The 18343-nt window shown below is 37.5% G+C and overlaps 1 long non-coding RNA gene across 2 annotated transcripts; it reads right to left on the bottom strand.

Moving 5' to 3' along the window:
* Positions 1 to 4059: 4059 nt before the first annotated feature.
* Positions 4060 to 6870, bottom strand: LOC113687776 (uncharacterized). 2 transcript variants are annotated; one of them, XR_003447786.2, is made up of 4 exons: positions 6647 to 6870; positions 6378 to 6424; positions 5078 to 5155; positions 4060 to 4347 (listed from the first exon to the last, which is right to left on the bottom strand). It is a non-coding gene; the product is annotated as an uncharacterized lncRNA (long non-coding RNA). The 2 variants fall into 2 exon arrangements; XR_003447784.2 differs by lacking the exon at positions 6378 to 6424.
* Between the last annotated feature and the right edge of the window lie 11473 nt (positions 6871 to 18343).

The raw sequence follows: 18343 nt of genomic DNA, 5'->3' as shown, positions 1-18343 counted from the left end.
CTATTCTTGTTAGTATGACAAAGTTATATAGTATTTACTTTGTAAACATGTAAATCATAGGACTAAGGGTGCGTTTGATAAAATTGAAGTTCGAAATTTAAAATCTGAAGTATGAATCCATTGAATTATTGAATTGTTAAGTATTAAATCTAATACATTTGAGTGTATATCACATTCAGTGATAAGTGAATTGCTTAATTATCACTTAATTTTGGGGGCAAGTTTTGCCTAGAAAATTTAGTACCATTTAATTAATTCATATGTTCAATTTTTTATTATCAAACGGTCTGAATATATTAAGATCTATATTTATTAAGTTTAAGTGCTAAACTGAATTATCAAACAGGATATAAAACTTGGCGAAAAGATTCAGCCCCGGGAATACAACAAAATGCCGTTCATCGGCAGTAGATATGGTAAGGCAAATTAATTAAGCAGTCCTATAAGAAATAATCTCAAACCCTAAATATTTGGAACAATTTCAGAATCACAACCGTTCAAATTATAACTTCTAATCAACGGAATATTTACCAAATTCCTTGTCTCACGGCAGAAGCATAATCACAAGTAGCATTTTTCTTTTACCCTGAGAAATTAGTCCTTACCATTTTTAGGGAAAATTTTTCCTTGTTTAATAATTTACAAATTAAACTTGCCCCAAAAATGTATAATGCACACCCTAGTAAGAAGGAATACATACTATATGTATAAAACTTGATTTTTAAATTCAAATTGAAATTAATATAAAATTTGAAATTCAAATTTAAGTTAAAATTAACAGTATCACGTATTTAGACTCCTCAGCGTAAAGACTATTTAGTGTAAGAAAAATTAATCCATTCATAATTTTTTGGCAAGAATTAATTAGCAGTGTCGACTGTCGAGATATAATAATTAAGACGTTAACAATCTTGATACTCTGTATGATATCCATCCATTTATTGCTGGCGGCTGTAAGAATTGCAAATTAACAAACAGGAGAGTTTGGGAATCTTATTTTAAGCAACAAAAATGGTACGGTATGTTTTTTAAGTAGCGATGGATCATCAATGATCCAAAAATCTAAGAACCCATAATGATCGAAACTTGAAGCATTTGGGATTAAAAATATAAATTCAAGATTTTTTTACTGACACAAATTTGATGTTAACCGTTAGTTATTCTAAATTTGTCTAAAGCCACAGACTTTGGAGATTAGACTTGCTTGACCTAAATATTGGAGACTAATTGGGCACACGGGACTACTAACATTGGGAATCAAGATTACATTTCTCCCAAAGTAATTTATCCTCGAAACTTGAAACATTAGGGATTAAAAATGTAAATTTTTTTACTAAGACGAATTTCATGTTAACTGTTAGGTATGATGATTTTTCATTAATTAAGCTGAATCTGCCAAAAAAAAACACAAATTTTGGGGACTACATTTGCCTGACTGAAATATTGGGGACTAATTTGGCAAGTAGGCCGAACATTGAGAATCAGAATTACATTTCTCCCAAAGTAATTTATCCCTTGAGCTTGGAGTTTTGATAGTTTTAGTTGTAAATAGTGCTTTGTCAAGGTTGATTAAGTGCGAATCCGTACTATATGTGTAAAATTTGATGTTCAAATTCTAACTGAAATCATTACAAAACTTGAAGAATCAATCAGTAAAATTTGATGTTAAAATTCAAACGGACTTCACACCCTGCATGGTGCATGGCAGACAAATATCCATCCATTATTGCTGGCGGCTGAAAAATTATAAAGTAACAAATGGGAACAGCTTGGGGAATCTTTTTATTTTAAGTTAGAATTCAAGCAACAAAAATAATATGGGTATTATTTTAAGTAGTAATTTATGCAAAGCCCAAGTGTGGCCGCCACCAGCACAGCCGCCCTTAGCTCAACGGCTACTCATGCAAAGTATGGCCGTAAGTCAGCAGCGATACGTCATCAATGATCAACCTTTTCAACCAATCAGCCACCCTTGCATTTCCCTACTTACGCACTACTACAATTTTATATAATACGTCCCATTATTTAGTCATATTTGGTGAATCCAACATTTAAAAATAGTGATTTGATTGTAATATTTGTATTTTTTTAAAATTTTATTTCTATAATTTCAAATTTTGAATTTGAATGGTAGTATGCATGTAATTAGAAAGAACGATTATATTAGAAAGAGAGATTAAAAGACGTTTTGACTTTTTAAGCATGACAAATATTTTAGAACATTCCAAAATAGAAAGCATGACACTTTTAATGGGACAGAGGAAGTATATAGAAGTACTAAGCACCAAATCATGAGGAGGAGCTTTCATATATGCCTTTGAGCAGACTTCAATAATATATCTACATTTACACACACATATATATATATATATGCACGTATGCACAGAACTGGAATGCACTACTAGCATCATAGTATTATTAAGGGTAAATTACATGTAATCTTTCTGTGGTTTCGTCAATTGCTATATGACCTCCCTAATGTTTCAAAATATTCAATTCACCCCTTACGGTTTTGTGTAAAGTGAAACTTGATGGAAAATGGCCTATGTAATGTCATTAGTTAAAATATCAATAGTGCCCTTACTCAAATGTAAAAATTACATGAGGTAAAATGCATATTTATACAAATTATAAGGGGATTATGTGGATATTAATATTTTACCACAAGCGCTTTTAAAGTATATCTGGTATAAACGACGTAACTGATTGCGCACGTCTATTTTCCACTTTACATAAAATCATAAGGGGTTATGAGGTTATTTTAAAACTTTTAGGGGATCATCTGGCATTAGGTAAAACTACATGGAGGTAAATAGTAATTTACCCTATTATTAATCAATCTCTTTCTACCCTTCCGTTCTGCCCTCTCCAGAACGAAATATAGACTATATGACATCAAGGGCACAAAGCAAACAAACATTGTTGTAGAATTTCATGCGCATAGGGAAAGCAACAGTTGGGGCTTCTCAGAATTGAATGGAGAAACCAACCAGCAGAGCGTGTTCGAATCAGCCCCACTTCAAAACAAACATTTGGAAACCGCACTTTTTTTTTTCCGGAAACGATAGGAATTTCTATTTCTACTAATAGAGAAATACAATGTATGAGCAAGGGCTCAACTTGTCCTTTACAAAAGTGTACTAAGACACTGAGGATAAAATAACTCCTCATCAAAGAGTATATGCATTGCTTTCTTACTCAGTTTATAACTGAGTGTATTAGTACTATCATTACTAGACTGACTATCAAATGAGCATGTCCTAAACATTGAGCTAAGATCGGCTATGCATTCTAGGTGGGCTGCTATACGAATGTTACTTGGGACTTGCCGGTGCATGAGCTTTAAAATCTGATTGCATGGTATCTAAAGCTTTATGTCCGGCCATCCTCGTTCCTTTAGCTTGCAAAGTACCAATTGTATAGCCACCAAATTGTCCAAAACAACTGATCCAGTGCTTCTTTCTTTTAGCATCCACGCTGCACATATCTGGTTCATGACATTTGCCGCTGTGATGCCAATTCCCATATTCTGTCCTTCAATGTGTTGTCCCACATCTACTCGAATGATCAGCAAGTTTGCATCTGGTCCCACCTCTGCGTCTTGTTCATCTGCTGTATCTGTTTCTGATATGCTCATCTGTTGTTCAGCCTGTTGGGATTGATGGTACTCCTCCCATTCCTTAACTGCCTTTGTAACTACTTCCATCGGATGCCTTTGTTTGTCTTCAAATTATGGTTCATTCCTGGCTTTCCAAATCTGCCAGAGGATGCCGACTGTTAACGCTATGTGTTGCATTCCTTCCTTCCTGGCCTTTACTTCCATTAAACTACCCCACCAATTCCTGAAGTCGTTGGTGAACTCATTCAATTCATCCCATTGTAGTGGAGCCATCTTCCATACCATCCTTGCCTTTGTGCAGTGGAAGAAAATGTGCTCCACTGTGTGACAGCCCCACCTTCCCCTAAGGCGAACCAAAGGGCTCGGCGGACCGCCTGCCCAACTCTTACCGGGACTCACTATAGTTCTCAAATAAAATACATCACTCACATCCAATAACATAGGGTACAACCTCAAGAATAAACGAAATAACATTTTTCAAACTTAGAACGAGATAAGATACATTACAAATCTCAAGTAAGGGTATCATTCCCCGAATAAAACAAAAGTTCTCAGTTCTCAAATAATTACATCAAATACTTATCAAGTGAATCGAATTCAAATTATATATGAGATATCCCTTCAGGTACTAATAACTCAATACAAGCGCTTTCTTTGGCCTCGAGCCCTGTGGGGAAAAATTATTTTTGGGGGTCACTAATTAAGCCTCAGAACTTCCACTTCCAAACCTGTTAAGGAAAACAAATTGGGGTGAGCTAACGCTCAGTGAGGCCAAGGGAAAAACGTGCAAGCATGCGAGCAAAGACACAATATAAAGCAATAACTCAAGTAACAAGTAATTGCGAAACATTAAGCAAGTAGGGAATTTGATCACAATAAAAGGATACGGGAGCTCTCAGGAGCTAATCCACGCGTGATCCAAGCTCAGGTAGTTGACCCTCCGACAACTTTCACAGTTATCCATGTAGAACTCCACTTACTACCCCCAGCCACCATGACACCCTCTTGGATCCATAACCAAACAAGCATGTAGGTGGTATCACTTAACAAGTATACCTAGCCAGACCCCTTATTTGGATCAAGCTATAACACTTCCCAAGGTTCACCAAGTTTCTCGATCAAGCCCTTGCCGGCTCGAGTTACAAGGCTAGCCAATGGGTTGGGGCGTCCCCCCCATTCACTTTTAGGTCGATGAGACAAAGCTCCAATCGACAAGATTTGGTCATAGCATTGAGACGGGATGAGCGGTACCTCCTACCCTAAAAGGGCATGATACATTCTGCCGCTCAATACTCACGAAAAACACTTTCATTTGCATTCACATGTAACATGTATTACTTATCAAGCAAGTAATTTCATGAAAGAGAGGACAGGGACGATAAAGTACGCCCTAGCCTCATTAACTAGAAAGTACAAGAATCATTTCATTTAAACACTTCACATGCACTTGATACTCACCAAGTATCAAAAGTCAAAGTTTGAGAAATTAGCTCTAAGACGCTTCGCCGGGAGTTCCCTCGAAGTCCTCTTGAGATCCTGAAAGTATGCAATAATGCATTGTATCTCAAATTCCAGGCCATACAGTATTCGTGTAAAGAAAAGAAATAGTCAATTTTGACTCCAAAATTCAAGTTTCCAAAGTATTTCAGTTCATAAGGAACCGACTTTCAAATGAGGTCTCAAGTGATAGGTGAACTCAAGTTCACCATGAAAATAGGTTTGAAATGCTCTAAGAGTTCTAAAAATGTAACCTAGGCCCTTAAAAGAACATTTAGGTCCAAATTGAAAATTTTCACTTTTCGAGTCATTCTTGGAAATATCAGTCCGAAAGTTCGGAAAGTCTAAAAATGGAAAATTTTACACCGTCAAAAACTTCATTCGAAGCATAACAACTTTGTAGAAGGTCACTTTTCAAGAATCAAATCAGAAACAAGTCAATTTCTCCAAGAAAGTTTACTATTCGTTGAAGATAGGTCAAAACAGTCCAAGTTTTTCCAATAATTTTGGAATTTCGTTAAAAATCATAGAATCAAAACCAGCCTTTGAAATTTGATATGCATGTAAAGTACCAATCCATGTTTCAAATGAAAAAAACGGAACTCGATTTCGATGTTCCTAGCTCAAGAAATAAAAAGTTGAAGTTCGCTAAAATTCCTGGACTGTTGGCCTTTCCAGAAATTTTCCAGATTTAATGCACTTCGCTAATTAGGCCGTATCCTACTCGATTCTCGGTGATATTGAAAAAAGTTGGTGGTGTTAGAAACTAGGTTCACAAGGATATATTTATGTAGAAGAAATCATTTCCAAAATCCAGACATAAGCTGTTCAAAATCAAGCAACAAAATGGATTTTCTGGACAGCCTCGGATGAACAGTAATAAACAGACAGCCAACTTTCAAAACTCGCCACGAATCGCTCGGGACGAACTAGAAAATGAGCTTGGTACCGTTTTAAAGCTCTAAGAGTCTACTTTCAAATGCCATAAATGTCACTCAATTTCGATCAACGAGCAAAACGTTATAGCTACACAAATGTTGCTGGTCAGAAAATTCTGGAGCTTGTTCCAGTTTTGCTTCTTTACTTGTAACTCAAAATTTAACCAACCATTTGGGTTGATTTTTGGTAGACAACCACAATACACATAGCACAACATATCTACACCAATTTGGAAGCTCAATTAACACCAGAAAATTTTCGAAATTACAGGGCAGCAGCAAACAAGAAAGTCGGGCAGCAAGTCAGAAATTTCAGACAGTACCTTTTCCAAATTTCTAACTTTCTTCCAACTTCATTCCATCAATCATTCTATATACATGCAACATAGCACAATATCAGCAACCACAACATGTTAATTCATCACATCAGCCACCAATAAACATCCTCAAACCCTCGAGCATGTCATGGAATTGCAAGAACATAATTACTCAACCAATCAACCCAAATTCTACCATAGGTTGCAAACCCATGCAACCTTTGCTCCATTTGAGCTATAATTTTGCAAGATTGAAGTGTGGGTGAGTGAGTTACCTCAAGAACTTAGTTGGACAGCTTTAGGGCAGAAATCTTGACCGAAATTCCTCCAAGAAAACCGATGAACAGCCCCCTCTTCCAAGCTAGGATCAAAGCCCTCTAATGGATGATGAAATTTGGAAGTGGATTGAAGTAATTTTGTAAGGATTTTGGCTAGATTTTTCTTCCCTTTTCTTCTTCCTATTTTCGGCCAAACAGAGAGAGTGAAGAGAGGCGAGAGAGTGAAATTAGATTTTGTAATGAAAGTGGAGAGAATTGGCGACTTAATGGTTAAGTCTAAGTGTCAACTCATGCTAGGTCCGTTTAGGGTCTTCGCGTGTCCAATTTTCGCGCTCGTTTGCAACTTTTGTGCACTAAACCTTTGAGATAATTTCCCTAGTACATTAATAGTACATTACTAGTAGTCTAATATCATGTTCTTAAAATCTCCAATTAATCAAATTAATGTGCCTATCGGGGCCTTTTAGGCACGCGCGCGTATAAAGGTCAAACTTAAGGGTTTTCTCGTTTGAACTTGGAAATTCAACTTATTCGATTCTAAAACTCTAAAATATGATAATCCAAGTATATATATATAACAATAAAAAAATCACGATAAGCAATTCATCTTGAATAAATTTGGGCATTAAAATAATATGCGCGTAAAGAACCAATCAGTAAAATTTATTTTCGAGAAATTCATTTACTTTAGTATTTTTTTTTTTTTGGTAACTCAAGTACGAAATATTTTTAAAATGACCAATTTAACAATATTTTGAAATAATAAAATTATGGGTCCTCACACACTGTCTCACTGGTTTCACCACATTGCCTACAAAAAGTGTCCCCTTTTCCTGTTCTCCTAAATATTGCGTTTCTTCCTGGTAATACTTGGTGCAGACTCTTCCATAAAAACAGCTTGTGCTTGTGCTTTATTCTGAGTTTCCATAGCTATTTTCAGATTTTGTCACTTCCTCCTGTCCAGCTTGTTTCCCCCTTTCTGCTCTGTTGAGGTTTGGCATGCCTATGTTCACGTACTAGAGCTTCATATGCAGACCTGACCGTGTACTGTCCAATATTGCTATAATGCCAGAAGTAACAATCAGGTCTACCTGCTAGACTTGTAGGCGTTTTGAGAATGTGCCCAGCTTCGTGTGTGCTAAAGATCTTAAAAATGAGTGTTGATTTCCATCTAAAGTTTGATATCAGTTCACTCACTTTTGGAAACCGCACTTGATCAGGACTTTTCCGCATTTACATATTGCCCGATTTTTTTGGGAGGCAACTAAAACCATATACACAGTTGAAAAAAAAAATTAAGATCAAATATTTCCAAATTCTTTTTACGTAGGTCCCAATTACAAAATTGTCTAAGATCAAAGACTTGATTGGCTAATGCTACCTTAGACAAGATAATTCATAGAGGATTTTGTGACGCCTATTATTGACTTTGTGTGCTGTGATTCAAAAAATAATAATAATAATAATAAAATCATCTATAAACCATATCCAACCAAAATAGCCCTGAAGCCTCGACACTTTTGTGAGCATAGTATGGACCTCATAATACAACATGCAATCCAAAGCTAAAATTTAGGGATAATTTCAGAAACCTTCCCCGAGGTTTCGTGAAATATCACTTAACTCTATTGAGGTTTTCAAAATCTCATTTAGCGCCTCTCGAATTGACATTTGGGTAACATTGTCAACCCTCCTAACCAAAAATAATACTAGAAAATTCATGTTTGAGGAGAGAGAGTATTTTAGTGCCCTTAATACCCTTAGGCTATAAAAAAAATGAACAAAGTACTAAATTGGAACCATCTTAAAAGTAAGGAGATGAAAGTTGATAAGGATATTACAACGAATAATCACTTCTATAGCAAAGAGAAATAGTAATAGCAAATACTGTTTTTAAACCATTTTTACAAATAAAACCCTCCGTATTGTTGAAGGCAATTAGCATGTAAAAATCATACATTTGAGCAAAGAAACTCAATAATAGATGAAATTCAACTTCAATATCATATAGAGAATTTACTCAAAATAGATTGACTTTTTCATAGGTGTGAAATATGAAAATTTTATTATAAAAATAAAAAATCAAAATTTGAAAAATTGCAGTTCGAAGTTTCAATTACTTCATTTCTCTAACGCTCTACATGAATAGGAACAAATAAATAAATAAATAAACATAGTTGTGAAACACAAAAAAAAAAAATAATAAAAAAGAACCTGCAACTATCCTTCTCTAAATGCGTTGAATATTACATTGATTAAATCATATATTTCATTGACATTTGCAATTCAATTATATGTGTGTGTGTGTGTGTGTGTGAATGTATGTACGTATAGACATTGCTAAAGAAAAGCAAGAAATTTAGACAAAGAAAAAAAGTTTAGAAAATTTAAATATGATGGTATTATTGACAATTTTTCACCTTTGATATTAGCATATGGTCCCATTTAGGGCTACAAACGAATCGACTCGCCTGCGAGTAGATCGAGTCCGAGCTCGAACTGATCAAGTCAAATTCGAACTTAAACCCAAACTCAAAGATATTCAGCTTGTTAGCTCGTGAGCTGACTCGATTATATATATAGTTTTTATTTTTTATTTTAATAATAAAATTACATATATATCCCTAATATTTTTATTATTTATTAAAAAATATTTTTTTATTTTTTAAAAATAAAATTTTTTTTTAAGATCGGACTCGAGCTCGAGCTTGACAAATCGAGCTCGAGTTTTACATTTTGAGTTTGTCAAGCTCGAGTTCGAGCTCAAACTTCATAAAACTAAGTTGAAGCTCGACTCGACTAGATCAAAATTGGACTCAACTCGACTCGTTTGCACCCCTAGTCCTACTATCACTTCAAGGGTGCTAAATGAGATTTTGAAAAGTTCAGGGAGCTCGAGCTTCATAAAACTAAGTTGAAGCTCGACTCGACTAGATCAAAATTGAACTTAACTCGACTCGTTTGCACCCCTAGTCCTACTATCACTTCAAGGGTGCTAAATGAGATTTTGAAAAGTTCAGGAAAGCTAGGTGATATTTCATGAAACCTCAGGGGAGGTTTCTGAAATTATCCCTAAATTTAACTCGACATGAGATGAAATTCGATGAAAGTTGAAAGTTGCTATTGCTCAGCTGCCTCCTGTATCAGCTGGCCATGGACTGCGACAACCATGAGCTTTCCACCACCATCAAAAGACAGGTTTGACATCTATCTGTCTGGTTTCGAGTCATTATTCTTCTTGTCTTATACAACCCTTTTGTCTAATACAATTAAGGAGCTGAGTAGCATGGCTGAATGCATTATTTTTTGTTCTTGTCATTGGTCGGTAGGCGCCAAAATTAAGTATCCAAATGCAATCCTAGTTGATCAAAAAGCTCTTGTAGATAATTACAAACTCTATTCTGATTTGGGTGTAAAGTTTTAATCCTTTCTTTCTCAGTTTCCCCAATGCATATGGCCCTTTCTGAATCACCATCTAGATTAGGACAATCTGTGAAGTAGAGATTCTGCATGTTAACTAAAGTTTCGATCTTTAATCTTCTTATATTGTTGTTGTATTAGTTGGTGCATGTGAAGAAACACGATTCAGTGGCGTATGAAATAAATAGTTTGCCAGATGATATCCTGATTGCCATTCTGTCCTGTTTGAATATCAATGAAGCAGTAGGGACCAGCGTCCTTTTCCCGTAGGTGGAGATATTTATGGCGCTTTATATCTGGCACTCTTGAATTTGATCTTGACTACTGGAATGCCGAATGTACTGCTTGTTAAGATAAAAGCCGTAGATCAATTTATTGTGCACTGTCATGGAATGGGTTATGATAGCAATCCTCCTTCCCGTATGTGTAATTGGTTTCGTTTTGCAATGCGAAAGGATGTTAAAGTTTTTGCATTGAAGGCTTCTTTGCAAGATTTCCCGAACCTGGACAAGTTTTTGTCGGCTGCAAGAGCAGTGAAGAAGCCCAAGGATGTTGGTGTTTTTGCCTCATCAACATCCTTCGCCTTGTCGGAAGTTGTTATTGAGAGAATGAGATGGTCGAGTATCTTTCATCTAAATGTCCATGTCTTGAACATCTATCAATAGATTATGTCCCTTCTGTAAAGGACTTGAATATTGTTGGTGGTCCATCCCTGAAGTATCTGGACATATCCTATTGTTCAGGATTGAAAAGGTTGAGGGTTTCTGCTACAAATCTTCACTGCTTGTGCATGGCGACTCATGGAGGAAAAAGCCGGTGGTTCTTGACTTTCAGGATGTTCCCCTCTTATCGGAGGTTAAGTTGACAAGAGAGCAGTGTAGAATTTTCCTATATGAACCTCACAGATATTCAAGATGTTTGAATCGATTGGAGAAACTTCACTTGTTGGTGCCAAATGGGGTTAGAATTAAATAACCTTCGAGCTATCCATTTTCTGTTGTTTATGAGGTTTATCAATATTGAGAATTGTCGTTAACCACTCAATTTTTCATCTTTTTTTTTTAAGGTAGCTTCTGGAGCAAGTGATTTTGCTCGTGCTTCTTTTGGATTCCTTGGTTGCAATGTCTCAAGCAAATGGAATTGGTGCTTCACACTACTCCTGGTGGAAGTCTTCTGTTCTTTGTCTTGTTCATTGCAGAATGCCCTTTCTTGTTGGAACTCGTTGTTCGGGTAACTAGTTATTTTAAAAGCAGGATAGTTTGCCATGGAACAACTGCGGAAAACTTGCATTGGAAATTTCAATTGACTTGTACATTTTTTTAGTTGTTTTTTTTTTTTAACCCCAATTGTGCGAGACTGTGGGGTTGGTACTTTTGTCTTCCTAGCTAATGCTCTAATATGAAAAAAAAAAGAAAAGAAAAGAAAAAGGTGAGCACCATCACATTCTATGGTACTCTAACCAATTATACCAAGTCAGGATCAAGGAAAAATGCAACTGTTGTGAATGGAAATGTAGAGATCCATAGGCAAGCTGATGCCGCAGCTCATGTAAATGACAGTGCTTATGCTGACTTCAACATTTATGATGGAGATTAGATACCTATCAATGAAGAGTCAGATTCCACAAACACAGAGGAGTTGAATGGCAACTGTTATTCCTTAGATGAAAATACTTTAGTGAAGAAGCCATTATATGTAAGATTCAGACCAGAAATTAACATAAAAGATCCAAAAAATTTTGTGGGGCTATTTTTTAAGACCAAGAAATTGTTCAAGACAGCAGTCGAACATTATTCTGTGAAGTGGGGCAAGGAGTATAAGTGGGTTAAGGATGACAAGAACAGGATCAGAGCAAATTGCAAGAATGAAAAAGTGCGAATGGTTCACTTATGCTGCAAAGGAGCCAAATTGTGAAGCTTTTGTAATCGGGACCATGGGGCTAGAACATGCTTGTGGTAAGACTTTCTATCACAAGCACGCCAACTCAGAATTCTTGGCTAGATATTACATGGAGTTTTTGAGATTGAATAGAAAGGTTACATGGTCTGCATTCAAGGAAAAAAGTACATCAGGAGCTAAATGTACATATTACCGAGGAACATGTGTACAAGAAATTCGAGAAAACCAAAATTTTGATCCAAGACAACTATAAGCAGCAATACACAAAACTATCGAACTACTGTGATGAATTATTGAGATCAAATCCAGGTTCTACTATTCATATGGAGGCAAAGGTTGATGAGATAAGTGGAAAGGAAATATTCCAAGGGGTTTATATTTGCTTTGCAGCCTTGAAAAAAGGCTTCAAGACTAGGTACAGACTAGTACTTGGTATTGATGGTTGCCACCCTAAGAGGACCATATCTAGGAGTACTTTTGATAGATGTAGAGATAGATGCAAATGGCTGCATTTATCCTGTTGCATATGCAGTAGTTTAGGTTGAGAACAAGACCTCCTGGAAGTGGTTCATTGAATTTTTGAAATACGACCTCAACATCCATGAACAAAATAGATGGACATTTATTATTGACAGGCAAAAGGTAGTTCATATGTCTTTCTTTAATCTTCATTACTATTCACAGGTCTTTGAATAATTTTTTCTGTATTGTGTGATTGAGATTGGGTTCAACAATTCATGATATTCTGCCAGGTGTGGAGCACAGGCATTATGTTAGACACCTCCACAACAACTTCAAGAAACTTCATCCAGGTGAGACATTAAGAGGCATGTTCTAGGCTTGTGCCAGATCTACATATATGAATAAATTTGAGGGTGAAATGGAGGCATTGAGGAAGTATGATGAAAATGCTCACAAATGGCTGTTAGACAATACATCCCCATGCCACTGGTCAAGGTCATATTTCAGGACGTCATCCAAATGTGACATTCTCCTTAATAACTTGAGTGAAAGTTTCAATTATGTCATTTTGGAGGCAAGAGAAAAGCCCATCATTGGCATGCTCGAGAACATTAGAATATACCTTATGGAAAGGCAAATGACAAAGAGAGAATGGATGAGGAAAAGGAATGATGATATTTGTCCAAAAAAATCTAAAAGAACTTGATAAGGCAAAAGATGATGCAACGGCAAATATTGCAAGATGATTTGATGATGATAAGTTTGAGGGTTCACATATGTATGGAGGCACCTTTGTTGTAGATCTAAAAAAATAGACATGCACTTGTAGGAGGTGGGAACTCACTGGTATAACCTGTTCACATGCTTTATGCTGTATTCCTTTAGCTAAAGATGAGCAGAGAAATTTGTACATCCATGTTACACTATGTGGTATGGTATTCGAACTAATCCACGGATATCTGATTTGAATCTGTTTTACTCTATGACAATGAACTCACAATGTCTACTTTGGCCTTTTTAATATTTAAAGCAAGCAAAGCAATCATTGGTGACATTTTCTTTGGTAACCACATAGGGTATGCCAGTCGTTCTCCATGTTTTATGACCACAGTATTTGTTGAATTTTGAGTTTCAGAGTTTGTTTTGTTCTAAGCGAATTGCATTGCGTATTCTCACTTTTGATTGGTCTGACATCTCATATTTTCTGGTCCTCTCTCTTCGTAGAGGTGTTTCTCACTCTAAATTGAGGTGCTCTCTCTTGGGATAAGAGCTACCTTCCCCGTTGGTGGGAAAGGCAGCAAAATCAAACATTTTCAAACTCCAACACTCCCGCACTTTTCTGAAACATCTCCATTTCTAATTCTTGTCTGGAATCAAAGGCTAATTAATGCAGCAAACACAATCAATGAATGTCGCATGGAAACCAGAAGTCCAAGCGCCAGAAGGCACTACCCTATGGAATGCGTCCGACAGGTATAATGAGATTCTGTGTGTCTTTACTTCCTCTGTCTGATGTTTAGAGGTATTGCGACCAGAGAACTCTATTTACGTGCCATCCTCATCTTTTTTTCATCCTTTTCTGTTAGTAGACGCACCTAAACACCAGAAAACTTTCCTTGTTTTTATTGTTTAATATCTGTTCCGATCCTCCTACATTCTGGTTTTCTTCCTGGGTGTGTAGTGGAATACTATCCTGAAGTCTCTGACGTTATCGATGGAAGAAGACCTGGCTGAGCTCTTAAAAAAATTCTCTCTGGAGGGGAATGAGCTCCTTGGAGCCACGTTAGAATTTGGAGATCTCCATCAGGGAATTAGAGCCTGCGAAGAAAGCCTGATAGAAAGAGTTATAGGTGAGAAAGTTGTCAACTTTACAGGGGTAAAAAATTTCGTAACTGCTGCTTGGGGATACCCTAGGAATATGACAGTGATGGAACTTGGCCCAAATATTTTTCAGTTCAACATCCCTAGCCTAGTTGATAAGGAAAGAATTATTGAGGGTGGTCCTTGGGTAATGGATAATCAACTGTTAGTCCTAAATAGGTGGAAGGAAGGGATAGACGAGGATTACAGGGCCTTTATGACTGCGCCCCTTTGGGTGCAACTCTGGAATTTGCCAGTTCACTGGCTTTCTAAAGAGGTAGGAAACAAGATAGGGGTTGTTTTCAAAGAAGTAAGAGAGGTGCTAATCCCTCAGAATGGAGGGAAAGAGGGAAGGCACTTGAAAATTTTAGCTTTAGTTGACCTGTCTAAACCCCTGCTCAGGGGTACTGTGGTTAGGATTGCAGGAGCTTTGAAGTGGATAGCTTTTAAGTATGAGAGGTGTCCTGATTTTTGCTATAGTTGTGGGTTAGTAGGACACAGTGAGAGGTCTTGTAAGGATAAGAAAGTGGTAGGGGGAAGCATGGGAGGCCACCAGTACGGGCCCTGGTTGAGAGCTGGAAATACTAGGAGCTCACCTCAGAAACAACCTACCAGGAATGAAGGTTCGAGTGACAAAAGATATTGGAGATTCCAGGAAGGAGAATTGATTGAACAAAATAGAAATAGGAGTCTTTTGAATCAAAGTCTTTTAGAATCTCTGCTGTCATTTGGTAAGGAAGACCATAGCTCGCAGAAAGGGAGAAGGCGAAGGAAGAACAGGGTAGGGGAGCCTCACCAATAGTAAAGGAAAGTAAGGGAGGAACCCAAGACTGTAGTGAAGACATCATGAACCTAGAAACGAGAGGTCCTAATCTCCCACTAGTGATCCAGTTTGAGGAAGAAAATCAGTCCCCTATGGCAATGGAAGTGAGGGAGGAGGATAGAGAGATAGAGATGCAGAATCAAAATCAAGGAATAGTGGACAATGAGGAATCTGTAGGAGCGCTAGTGATCCACCAGGAATCAATGGTGACTGGAAAGGTACAAGAGGCTAAGGACAAACAAGCTAAGAGGACGTTCAGAAGACTGAAGTCCCCAACCAGTAATAGGAGACCTTTGAAAGAGTTAAATGAAAATGGAGCAAGTCAGTCGAATTCTAGAAAGAGAAAAGTCTTGCTGAGGGATGAAGAGATGGAGGAAGCTAATTCTGAGATAATCCAGTGGAAAAAGACTAAACCTATGATAGAATTCTATTCTGCTAAGCTAAAGGGAGAGGTTAGGGGGACCTGCCTGAAAGGGACCCCTCAAGGAACATGAGAGTTTTGGTGTGGAACTGTCAAGGTGTGAGGAGCCCCTTGACAGTTCCCCATCTGAGAGAGGTATATAACCTCTCCTCTCCAAACCTGATTTTCTTGAGTGAGACAAAGAATAGGAAGCATGTGATAGACAGACTGACTAGAGGTTTAAGATGTGATGGTAATGTGACTGTTAAAGCTATGAACAAAGCAGGTGGTATGGCTTTGCTGTGGAGTCAGGATGCAAACATCTTGGAGGTGTATAAATCTGCTTTCACGATAGAAGCTAAGTTAGAAGACCCTGATACTCAGGTTAGCTGGTGGTTTATTGGGATATATGCTAGCTGTGACCCTATGATCAGAAAAGAACAATGGAGGGTCCTAAGCAATAGGAGAAATCTGTGGGGAACTAGATACATAATTGCTGGGAACTTTAATGACATTCTGTCCAATGATGAAAAATGGGGAGGAGTTCTAAGGCAGGAGAGAAGTTTCAAGGACTTTAGAGACTTCGTAGATCAGAATAGCTTATTAGATATTGGGTTTGAGGGACAACCTTGGACGTGGAGCAACCATTGGGATAATGAAGGAGAGGTTAGACAAAGGTTGGACAGATGTTTGTGTAATATGGAATGGTTCCAAGTTTTTGATAAGGCTAGATGTCAGCATATAGACACCTTTGCGTCTGACCATTCTATGTTTTTACTAGATACTGACCCGGGGAAAGAGAGGAGAAAGAAGAGATTTTATTTTGATAAAAGATGGCTCCAAAGGGAGGGGATCCAACAGGTGATAGAAAAAGCTTGGAGTAAGGAAGAACAAGGATCTAGAATGTTCAAAGTCACTAAGAAGGTTAAAAATTGCAGAATTGAGCTTTTAAAGTGGAGGAATACTTTCCAAGCAAACTCTAGGCAAAGAATTACTGATCTGAAAAAGGATTTTGAGAGAGTTAAGGAATCGAGTTTTGACAATAGGAAAGATATCCTAGCTCACATAAAAGACCAATTGAAAGTAGCTTATAAGGAGGAAGAAAATTTCTGGTGTCAAAAAGCTAGGATCAGTTGGCTTAGGGAGGGTGATAAGAATACTAAGTACTTCCACTCCTATGTAAAAGGCAGAAGAGTGAGTAACAGAATCAGGACCTTGCAGAGGGAGAATGGTTCATGGACAACAAATGAGGAGGAGGTTGTGGCAGAAATCTCAGAATTTTTTAAGGAGTTGTTTAACAGTGGGAGGAGGGGTGATATGTCAGAAGTTCTAGATGGTATTCCTCAATCCATAACCCAGGAAATGAATGAAAGGCTGACTAAAGCTGTGGAGGAGGAGGAAATTCATGAAGCACTCTTTTCTATGAGCTCTGAAAAAGCCCCAGGTCAAGATGGGATGACCCCATTGTTCTTCCAAAGGTTCTGGAGCACCATCAAATGTGATGTTATCCCAGCAATCAAAGCCTTCTTTACCTTCGGATACATGCTTAAATCAGTAAATCATACTGTCATATCCCTGATTCCTAAAATCTTGCACCCAACCAGTTTGAAGAACTATAGGCCTATCAGTCTTTGTAGTGTACTCTACAAAATCATTTCTAAAATCCTTGCTAATCGACTGAAATTTGTCCTGGATAAATGCATAAGCAAAACTCAATCTGCCTTCATCCCAGATAGACAGATCCTTGACAATGTGGTGATTGCACATGAATATATGCATTACCTCAAAAACAAAAGACAAGGGAACTATGGATACATGGAAATCAAATTAGATATGGCAAAAGCATATGATAGGGTAGAGTGGCACTTTTTGTAGGCTATGATGGAAAAGATGGGTTTCTGTCCGGTATGGATCAACTGGATCAATAGCTGTTTGAAGACTGTAACTTACTCCTTCAATTGCAATGGAAAAGCCATAGGTTTTGTGACTCCAGGGAGAGGCATACGACAGGGAGACCCTTTGTCTCCTTATTTATTCTTAATCTGCTCTGAAGGACTCTCCAGTTTGCTGTGGAAAGCTGAAGATAGTAATAGAATTCAGGGACTGAAAATCAGCAGGCAAGGACCTGTACTTACCCATCTTTTCTTTGCTGATGACTCCCTCATCTTTTGCAAAGCTGACAAACAGCAAGCTACTGAGATTATGAATGTTCTTAAAATCTATGAAGCTGCATCAGGTCAACTGATCAATCTAGACAAATCTGCTGTCTTTTTCAGCAGAAACATGATCAGTGATCAAAGGGAAGAAGTGCGCCAAGCATTGGGAGGGATGAATGAGGCAAAGCAAGGAAAATATTTAGGCCTCCCAATGGTGATTTCAAGAACCAAAGACCAGATATTTGGCTTTGTACGAGAAAACATCAAAAGAAGACTTCAAAACTGGAAAAGCAAGTTCCTCAGCTTAGCAGGGAAAGAGGTAATGCTAAAATCGATAGCGATGGTCATGCCAACGTATGTCATGTCATGTTTCAAGCTACCAAGGAAACTTTGCAAAGATATCAATGCTCTGATGGCCAACTTCTGGTGGGGAGAAACAAGTGGTAGGAACAAAATGCACTGGACTTCTTGGGAAAGAATGGCACGAAAGAGAAATGAGGGAGGACTTGGTTTCAAGGACCTTGAAGCTTTCAATAAAGCACTGTTAGGGAAGCAGATATGGAGAATCCTCACCAAGCCAAACCTTCTTGTGAGCAAGGTGCTAAAAGCTAAATACTTCCCTAAGGAATCCATACTACATTGCAATCCCCCCAAAAATGCCTCCTGGATTTGGC

This window comes from Coffea arabica, chromosome 5e, assembly GCF_036785885.1.
Source record: "Coffea arabica cultivar ET-39 chromosome 5e, Coffea Arabica ET-39 HiFi, whole genome shotgun sequence".
Lineage (NCBI taxonomy): Eukaryota > Viridiplantae > Streptophyta > Magnoliopsida > Gentianales > Rubiaceae > Coffea > Coffea arabica.
Note: the sequence above shows the minus strand (reverse complement) of the source record. Positions and strands in the feature narration are given on the sequence as shown.